The following is a 10,398-nucleotide window of genomic DNA, read 5'->3' on the forward strand; positions in this document are numbered from 1 at the left end:
TCAGAATTGACCATCCTGGATATATTCTATGATGGTTTATCTGAGCTATCAAAGATGTCACTGGACACTTCTGCAGGTGGATCCATTCACCTAAAGAAAACGTCTGCAGAAGCTCAAGAACTCATTGACATGGTTGCTAATAACCAGTTCATGTACACTTCTGAAAGGAATCCTGTGAGTAATGGGATTCCTATGAAGAAGGGAGTTCTTGAGGTTGATATTCTGAATGCCATATTGGCTTAGAATAAAATATTGACTCAGCAAGTCAATATGATTTCTCAGAGTCTGCATGGAATGCAAGCTGCATCCAACAGTACTCAAGAGGCATCTTCTGAAGAAGAAGCTTATGATCCTGAGAACCATGCAATAGCAGAGGTAAATTACTTAGGTGAACCTTATGGAAACACCTATAACTCAACATGGAGAAATCATCCAAATTTCTCATGGAAGGATCAAAAGCCCCAACAAGGCTTTAATAATGGTGGAAGAAACAGGTTTAACAATAATAAACCTTTTCCATCATCAACTCAGCAACAGACAGAGAACTCTGAACAAAATGCTTCTAATTTAGCAAATCTAGTCTCTGATCTATCTAAGGCCACTGTAAGTTTCATGAATGAAACAAGGTCTTCCATTAGAAATCTGGAAGCACAAGTGGGCCAGCTGAGTAAAAGGATCACTGAAATCCCTCCTAGTATTCTCCCAAGCAATACAGAAGAGAACCCAAAAGCAGAGTGCAAGGCCATTGACATAAGCGCCATGGCCGAACCTGTAAGGGAAGGAGAGGACGTGAATCCCAAGGAGGAAGACCTCCTGGGACGTCCAGTGATCAATAAGGAGCTTCCCTCTGAGGAATCAAAGGACTCTGAGGCTCATCTAGCGACCATAGAGATTCCATTGAACCTCCTTATGCCCTTCATGAGCTCTGATGAGTATTCCTCTTCTGAAGAGAATGAGGATGTTACTGAAGAGCAAACTGCCAAGTTTCTTGGTGCAATCATGAAGCTGAATGCCAAATTATTTGGCATTGATACTTGGGAAGTTGAACCTCCCTTGTTTATCAATGAACTAAGTGATCTGGATCAACTGACATTGCCTCAGAAGAGACAGGATCCTGGAAAGTTCATAATACCCTGCACCATAGGCACCATGATCTTTAAGGCTCTATGTGACCTTGGTTCAGGAATAAACCTCATGCCCTTCTCTGTAATAGAGAAACTGGGAATCTATGGGGTGCAAGCTGCTAAAATCTCACTAGAGATGGCAGACAGCTCAAGAAAACAGGCTTATGGACAAGTAGAAGACGTTTTAGTAAAGGTTGAGGGCCTTTACATCCCTGCTGATTTCATAGTCTTGGATACTGGAAAGGAAGAGGATGAATCCATCATCCTAGGAAGACCTTTCCTGGCCACAGCAAGAGCTGTGATTGATGTTGACAGAGGTGAAATAGTCCTTCAATGGAATGAGAACTCCCTTGTATTCAAAACTCAAGGATTTTCCTCTGTAACCATGGAGAGGAAGCTTGAAAAGCTTCTCTCAAAGCAGAGTCAACCAGAGCCCCCACAGTCAAACTCTAAGTTTGGTGTTGGGAGGCCACAACCAAACTCTAAGTTTGGTGTTGAACTCCCATATCCAAACTCTAAGTTTGGTGTTGGAGAGTCTCAACAAAGCTCTGCACATCTGTGAGGCTCCATGAGAGCTCACTGTCAAGCTATTGACATTAAAGAAGCGCTTGTTGGGAGGCAACCCAATGTTTATCTAATTCTTATTTTTATTGTTTTTCATGTTTTCTTAGGTTCATGATCATGTGGAGTCACAAAATAAATATAAAAATTGAAAACAGAATCAAAAACAGCAGAAGAAAAATCACACCCTGGAGGAGCATCTGTCTGGCGTTCAGCGCCAGAACAGAGCATGGTTCTGGCGCTGAACGCCCAAAATGGGCAGCTTCTGGGCGCTGAACGCCAGAACAGGCATGGTTCTGGCGTTCAACGCCAGAAATGGCACACAAATGGGCGTTGAACGCCCAAAATGGCCACCAACCTGGCGCTGAACGCCCAGAGTTGGATACAAAGGCATTTTTACATGCCTAATGGGTGCAGGGATGTAAATCCTTGAAAACCTCAGGATCTGTGGACCCCACAGGATCCACTCAAGATCTGTGGACCCCACAGGATCCCCACCTACCTCCACTCACTTCTTCTCACCACTCTCTTTCACACAACCCCATAAACACTCTTACCCAAAAACCCTTCACCAATCACCTCAAACTCTCTTCCCCATCACCTCTTCACCACTCACATCCACCCACTCCTCCCAATAAACCTACCTCATAAACTCCACCTACCTTCAAAATTCAAAACCAATTTCCCACCCAAACCCACCCATATGGCCGAACCTTAACCCCCCCTCCATTTCCGATATAAAGACCTCCATTCTTCACTAAATTCACACAACACACCCCTCTACACTCTCCTTAGCCGAAACCACATCTCCCTCTCCCTCTCCATATTTCTTCTTCTTCTTCTTATATTCTTTTGTTTATTGCTCGAGGGCGAGCAATATTCTAAGTTTGGTGTGGTAAAAGCATAGCTTTTTTGTTTTTCCATTACCATTGATGGCACCCAAGACCGGAGAATCCTCTAGAAGAGGGAAAGGGAAGACAAAAGCTTCCACATCCGAGTCATAGGAGATGGAAAGGTTCATCTCCAAAGCCCATCAAGACCACTTCTATGATGTTGTGGCCAAGAAGAAGGTGATCCCCGAGGTCCCTTTCAAACTCAAAAGAAATGAGTATCTGGAGATCCGACATGAAATTCAAAGAAGAGGTTGGGAAGTTCTAACAAATCCCATCCAACAAGTCGGCATCCTAATGGTTCAAGAGTTCTATGCCAATGCATGGATCACCAAGAACCATGATCAAAGTAAGAACCCGGATCCAAAGAACTATGTTACAATGGTTCGGGGGAAATACTTAGATTTTAGTCCGGAGAATGTGAGGTTGGCGTTTGATGAGCGGATAATTTATACGCTTTTTGGCATTGTTTTTAGTATGTTTTTAGTAGGATCTAATCACTTTTAGGGATGTTTTCATTAGTTTTTATGTTAAATTCACATTTCTGGACTTTACTATGAGTTTGTGTGTTTTTCTGTGATTTCAGGTATTTTCTGGCTGAAATTGAGGGACTTGAGCAGAAATCAGATTCAAAGGTTGAAAAAGGACTGCTGATGCTGTTGGATTCTGACCTCCCTGCACTCAAAGTGGATTTTCTGGAGCTACAAAACTCGAAATGGCGGGCTTCCAATTGCTTTGGAAAGAAGACATCCAGGGCTTTCCAGCAATATATAATAGTCCATACTTTGGCCAAGAATAGACGACGTAAACTGGCGTTCAACGCCAGCCTTCTGCCCAAATCTGGCGTCCAGCGCCAGAAAAGGATCCAAATCCAGAGTTGAACGCCCAAACTGGCACAGGAACTGGTGTTCAACTCCACAAAAGGCCTCTGCACGTGCTACACTCAAGCCCAAGCCCAAGCACACACCAAGTGGGCCCCGGAAGTGGATTTATGCATCAATTACTTACTCATGTAAACCCTAGTAGCTAGTTTATTATAAATAGGACCTTTTACTATTGTATTAGGCATCTTTTGATCATCTTAGGATCTTAAGATCATCTTTGATCAGTTGTATGCTATCTTAGATCACAATAGGGGGCTGGCCATCCCGGCCATGCCTGGACCTTCACTTATGTATTTTCATACGGTAGAGTTTTTGCACTCCATAGATTAAGGTGTGGAGCTCTGCTGTTCCTCAAAGATTAATGAAAGTACTACTATTTTCTATAAAATTAATCTTATTTCGCTTCTAAGATATCCATTCGCACCCAAGAACGTGATGAAGGTGATGATTATGTGTGACGCTCATCATCCTTCCCCCTTATGAACGCGTGCCTGACAAACACTTCTGTTCTACATGAATTAAGCTAGAATGAGTATCTCTTAGATCTCCTAACCAGAATCTTCGTGGCGTAAGCTAGAATGATGGCGGCATTCAAGAGAATCCGGAAGGTCTAAACCTTGTCTGTGGTATTCTGAGTAGGATTCAATGATTGAATGACTGTGACGAGCTTCAAACTCGCGAGTGCTGGGCGTTAGTGACAGACGCAAAAGGAGGGTGAATCCTATTCCAGCATGATCGAGAACCGACAGATGAATAGCCGTGCCGTGACAGGGTGCGTGAGCATATGATTCACTGAGAGGAGGGGATGTAGCCACTGACAACGGTGATGCCCTTGCATACAGCCAGCCATGGAAAGGAGTAAGACTGATTGGATGAAGATAGCAGGAAAGCAGAGGTTCAGAGGAACGAAAAGCATCTCCATTCGCTTATCTGAAATTCCTGCCAATGAATCTACATAAGTATCTCTATCCCTATTCTTTATGTTTTATTTACATAATATATTGTAGCCCATATGAGTCAACTTAACTGAGATTTACAAGGTGACCATAGCTTGCTTCATACCAACAATCTCCGTGGGATTCGACCCTTACTCACGTAAGGTATTACTTGGACGACCCAGTGCACTTGCTAGTTAGTTGTATCGAAGTTGTGACAATTATAAATTAAGATCAGAGCACTAAGCTTTGGAGCCATTACCAGGATTTGTTCGAGCCTGGAGATCACAATTTCGTGCACCAAGTTTTTGGCGCCGTTGCCAGGGATTGTTTGAGTTTTCGGCAAGCTTTTGGTCCGGTAACATCAGTGCCAGATTCCCTTTTGATCCAGCAACAACACCAAGTTTTTGGCGCCGTTGCCGGGGATTGATTGAGTTTGGACAACTGACGGCTCATCTTGTTGCTCAGATTGGGTAATTTTCTTTTCGTTTTCTTTTCAAAAATTTTTCAAAAATATTTTTCAAAATTTTCTCTTTTGTTTTCGAAAAAAAATAAAAATGTTTTCAAAAAAATTTTTATTCAAAATTTTTAAGAATGAATTCTAGTGTTTCATGATGATTTGTTGAATCCTGGCTGGCTGTAAGCCATGTCTAATCTTTTGGACTGGGGTTTCAACTTACCATCACAAAAGAAGAGATTCTCACACACTTAGTTATTCTATACTTGAAAAGTATCCATATCTGTTGAAGCTTGGCTGGCCATTGGCCATGTCTAGTGTTTTGGACTGGAGCTTTCTTTGAAAGCTTGGCTGGCTAGTGAGCCATGTCTAATTCCTGGACTGAAGCTTTAGACAAACATGGCAAGATTCCTGGAATTCATATTAAAAATTTTGGAATCCTTATTTTTCTTTTTCATATAATTTTCGAAAAATATAACATAAAAATCCAAAAAAAAAAAATTAGAAAATCATAAAAATCAAAAATACTTTTCTGTTTCTTGTTTGAGTCTTGAGTCATATCATAAGTTTGGTGTCAATTGCATATGCATCTTGCATTTTTCGAAAATATCATGCATTCATAGTGTTCTTCATGATCTTCAAGTTGTTCTTGGTAAGTCTTCTTGTTTGATCTTGATGATTTTTTGTTTTGTGTCTTTTCATGTTTATCATATGCATTCTTGAATTCTTAGTGCGCAAGCATTAAAGAATTCTAAGTTTGGTGTCTTGCATGTTTTCCTTGCATTAAAAATTTTTCAAAAATATGTTCTTGATGTTCATCATAATCTTCATAGTGTTCTTGGTGTTCATCTTGACATTCATAGCATTCTTGCATGCATCACATGTTTTGATCTAAAAATTTCATGCATTGCATCCTTTTAGTGTTTTTCTCTTGCATCATAAAAATTCAAAAATCAAAAAAATATCTTTCCCTTTTTCTCTCATCAAATTTGAAAATTTGGATTGACTTTTTCAAAAATTTTTTAAAATCAAGTTGTTGCCAATGAGTCAAATCAAATTTTCAATTTGAAAATCTTATCTTTTTCAAAATCTTTTTCAAAAATCAAATCTTTTTCAAAATTCTTAGTTATTTTCGAAAATTTCAAAAATATTTTTCAAAAATCTTTTTCTTATTTTTATACCAAATTTTTGAAAATAACATAATCAATTAATGTTTTGATTCAAAAATTTGAAGTTTGTTACTTGCTTGTTAAGAAAGATTCAAACTTTAAGTTCTAGAATCATATCTTGTGATTTCTTATGAATCAAGTCATTAATTGAGATCTTAAAAATCAAATCTTTTTCAAAAACTAATTTCTATCATATCTTTTCAAAAATATCTTCTTATCTTATCTTTTTCAAAAATATCTTTTCAAAATATCTTTTCTAACTTCCTAACTTCTTATCTTTTCAAAATTGGTTTCAACTAACTAACTAACTTTTTGTTTGTGTCTTAACTTTTTCAAAACCACCTAACTAACTCTCTCTCTCTCATTTTTCGAAAATACCTTCCTCCTTTTTCAAAATTTCTTTTTAATTTATTAATTATTTTAATTTTTAAAACTTAATTTTCGAAAATTACTAACAAATTTTCAAAAAAAAAAAAAAAAAACCATTTTCAAAAATCACTAACTCTTTTTCAAAATAATTTTCGAAAATTATCCCTCCCCCATCCTATTCTATTTATTCATTCATATCCTAACATCTCATCTCACATCTCTTCCATTCGTACAGTTGCATTTCTTCCTTTACATCACATTCTTTGTCTCCCCCTTCTCTTCCACTCACAAAGGGATCCCTATACTGTGGTATAGAGGATCTCTATAATTATTATCATTTTTCTGGCCATTCTTCCTTGTCATATGAGCAGGAGCAAGGATAAGAACATTCTTGTGGAAGCAGATCTAGAACCTGAAAGGACTCTGAAGAGAAAATTAAGAGAAGCTAAAATACAACAATCCAGAGATAACCTTTCAGAAATTTTCGAACAGGCAGAGGAGATGGCAGCCGAAAATAATAATAATATAAGGAAGATGCTTGGTGACTTCACTGCACCTAATTCCAATTTACATGGAAGAAGCATCTCCATTCCTGCCATTGGAGCAAACAACTTTGAGCTGAAACCTCAATTAGTTTCTCTGATGCAGCAGAACTGCAAGTTTCATGGACTTCCATCTGAAGATCCTTTTCAGTTCTTAACTGAATTCTTGCAGATATGTGATACTGTTAAGACTAATGGAATAGATCCTGAAGTCTACAGGCTCATGCTTTTCCCTTTTGCTGTAAGAGACAGAGCTAGATTATGGTTGGATTCTCAACCTAAAGACAGCCTGAACTCTTGGGATAAGCTGGTCACGGCTTTCTTAGCCAAGTACTTTCCTCCTCAAAAGCTGAGCAAGCTTAGAGCTGATGTTCAAACCTTCAGACAGAAAGAAGGTGAATCCCTCTATGAAGCTTGGGAAAGATACAAACAGTTGACCAAAAAGTGTCCTTCTGACATGCTTTCAGAATGGACCATCCTAGATATATTCTATGATGGTTTATCTGAGCTATCAAAGATGTCACTGGACACTTCTGCAGGTGGATCCATTCACCTAAAGAAAACGCCTACAGAAGCTCAAGAACTCATTGACATGGTTGCTAATAACCAGTTCATGTACACTTCTGAGAGGAATCCTGTGATTAATGGGACGCCTATGAAGAAGGGAGTTCTTGAAGTTGATACTCTGAATGCCATATTGGCTCAGAACAAAATATTGACTCAGCAAGTCAATATGATCTCTCAGAGTCTGCATGGAATGCAAGCTGCATCCAACAGTACTCAAGAGGCCTCTTCTGAAGAAGAAGCCTATGATCCTGAGAACCCTTCAATAGCAGAGGTAAATTACTTAGGTGAACCTTATGGAAACACCTATAACTCAACATGGAGAAATCATCCAAACTTCTCATGGAAGGATCAAAAGCCCCAACAAGGCTTTAATAATGGTGGAAGAAACAGGTTTAGCAATAACAAGCCTTTCCCATCATCAACTCAGCAACAGACAGAGAACTCTGAACAAAATGCTTCTAATTTAGCAAATCTAGTCTCTGATCTATCTAAGGCCACTGTAAGTTTCATGAATGAAACAAGGTCTTCCATTAGAAATCTGGAAGCACAAGTGGGCCAGCTGAGTAAAAGGATCACTGAAATCCCTCCTAGTACTCTCCCAAGCAATACAGAAGAGAATCCAAAAGGAGAGTGCAAGGCCATTGACATAAGCGCCATGGCCGAACCTGTGAGGAGAGGAGAGGACGTGAATCCCAAGGAGGAAGACCTCCTGGGACGTCCAGTGATCAATAAGGAGCTTCCCTCTGGGGAACCAAAGGACTCTGAGGCTCATCTAGAGACCATAGAGATTCCATTGAACCTCCTTATGCCCTTCATGAGCTCTGATGAGTATTCCTCTTCTGAAGAGAATGAGGATGTCACTAAAGAGCAAACTGCCAAGTTTCTTGGTGCAATCATGAAGCTGAATGCCAAATTATTTGGCATTGATGCTTGGAAAGTTGAACCTTCCTTGTTCATCAATGAACTAAGTGATCTGGATCAACTGACATTGCCTCAGAAGAGACAGGATCCTGGAAAGTTCATAATACCCTGTACCATAGGCACCATGATCTTTAAGGCTCTATGTGACCTTGGTTCAGGAATAAACCTCATGCCCCTCTCTGTAATAGAGAAACTGGGAATCTATGGGGTGCAAGCTGCTAAAATCTCACTAAGAGATGGCAGACAGCTCAAGAAAACAGGCTTATAGACAAGTAGAAGATGTATTAGTAAAGGTTGAGGGCCTTTACATACCTACTGATTTCATAGTCCTGGATACTGGAAAGGAAGAAGATGAATCCATCATCCTAGGAAGACCTTTCCTGGCCACAGCAAGAGCTGTGATTGATGTTGACATAGGTGAAATAGTCCTTCAATGGAATGAGAACTCCCTTGTATTCAAAACTCAAGGATCTCCCTCTGCAACCATGGAGAGGAAGCATGAAAAGCTTCTCTCAAAGCAAAGTCAACCAGAGCCCCCACAGTCAAACTCTAAGTTTGGTGTTGGGAGGCCACAACCAAACTCTAAGTTTGGTGTTGAACTCCCATATCCAAACTCTAAGTTTGGTGTTGGAGAGTCTCAACAAAGCTCTGCACATCTGTGAGGCTCCATGAGAGCCCACTGTCAAGCTATTGACATTAAAGAAGCGCTTGTTGGGAGGCAACCCAATGTTTATCTAATTCTTATTTTTATTATTTTTCATGTTTTCTTAGGTTCATGATCATGTGGAGTCACAAAATAAATATAAAAATTGAAAACGGAATCAAAAAACAGCAGAAGAAAAATCACACCCTAGAGGAGCATCTGTTTGGCGTTCAAACGCCAGAACAGAGCATAGTTCTGGCGCTGAACGCCCAGAATGGGAGCATCCTGGCGCTGAACGCCCAGAACAAGCATGGTTCTGGCGTTCAACGTCAGAAATGGCAGAAAATGGGCGTTGAACGCCCAAAATGGGCACCAACCTGGCGCTGAACGCCCAGAGTTGTGTGCAAGGGCATTTTGCATGCCTAAATTGGTGCAGGGATGTAAATGCCTTGACACCTCAGGATCTGTGGACCCCACAGGATCCACTCAGGATCTGTGGACCCCACAGGATCCCCACCTACCTCCACTCACTTCTTCTCACCACTCTCTTTCACACAACCCCATAAACACTCTTCCCTAAAAACCCCTCACCAATCACCTCAATCTCTCTTCCCCACTAAACCTTCACCACTCACATCCACCCACTCTTCCCAATAAACCTACCTCATAAACTCCACCTACCTTCAAAATTCAAAACCAATTTCCCACCCAAACCCCCCTCCCTTCCCTATATAAAGACCTCCATTCTTCTTCAAATTCACACAACACACCCCTCTACACTCCTCTTGGCCGAAACCACATCTCCCTCTCCCTTTCCATATTTCTTCTTCTTCTTCTTCTATTCTTTTGTTTATTGCTCGAGGGCGAGCAATATTCTAAGTTTGGTGTGGTAAAAGCATAGCTTTTTTGTTTTTCCATTACCATTGATGGCACCCAAGACCGGAGAATCCTCTAGAAGAGGGAAAGGGAAGACAAAAGCTTCCACATCCGAGTCATGGGAGATGGAAAGGTTCATCTCCAAAGCCCATCAAGACCACTTCTATGATGTTGTGGCCAAGAAAAAGGTGATCCCTGAGGTCCCTTTCAAACTCAAAAGAAATGAGTATCCGGAGATCCGACATGAAATTCAAAGAAGAGGTTGGGAAGTTCTAACAAATCCCATCCAACAAGTCGGCATCCTAATGGTTCAAGAGTTCTATGCCAATGCATGGATCACCAAGAACCATGATCAAAGTAAGAACCCAGATCCAAAGAACTATGTTACAATGGTTCGGGGGAAATACTTAGATTTTAGTCCGGAAAATGTGAGGTTGGCGTTCAACTTGCCATACATGGA

General features: G+C 40.4%; 1 non-coding gene across 1 annotated transcript; it reads right to left on the bottom strand.

Annotated features, from left to right (window-relative positions):
- Nucleotides 1-7,286: 7,286 nt before the first annotated feature.
- LOC148577435 (small nucleolar RNA R71) lies at nucleotides 7,287-7,394 on the bottom strand. Its single transcript, XR_015903272.1, has one exon. It is a non-coding gene; the product is annotated as a small nucleolar RNA R71 (small nucleolar RNA).
- Between the last annotated feature and the right edge of the window lie 3,004 nt (nucleotides 7,395-10,398).

Source organism: Arachis ipaensis, chromosome B1 (assembly GCF_059453495.1).
Source record: "Arachis ipaensis isolate K30076 ecotype BB chromosome B1, ASM5945349v1, whole genome shotgun sequence".
Classification (NCBI taxonomy): domain Eukaryota; kingdom Viridiplantae; phylum Streptophyta; class Magnoliopsida; order Fabales; family Fabaceae; genus Arachis; species Arachis ipaensis.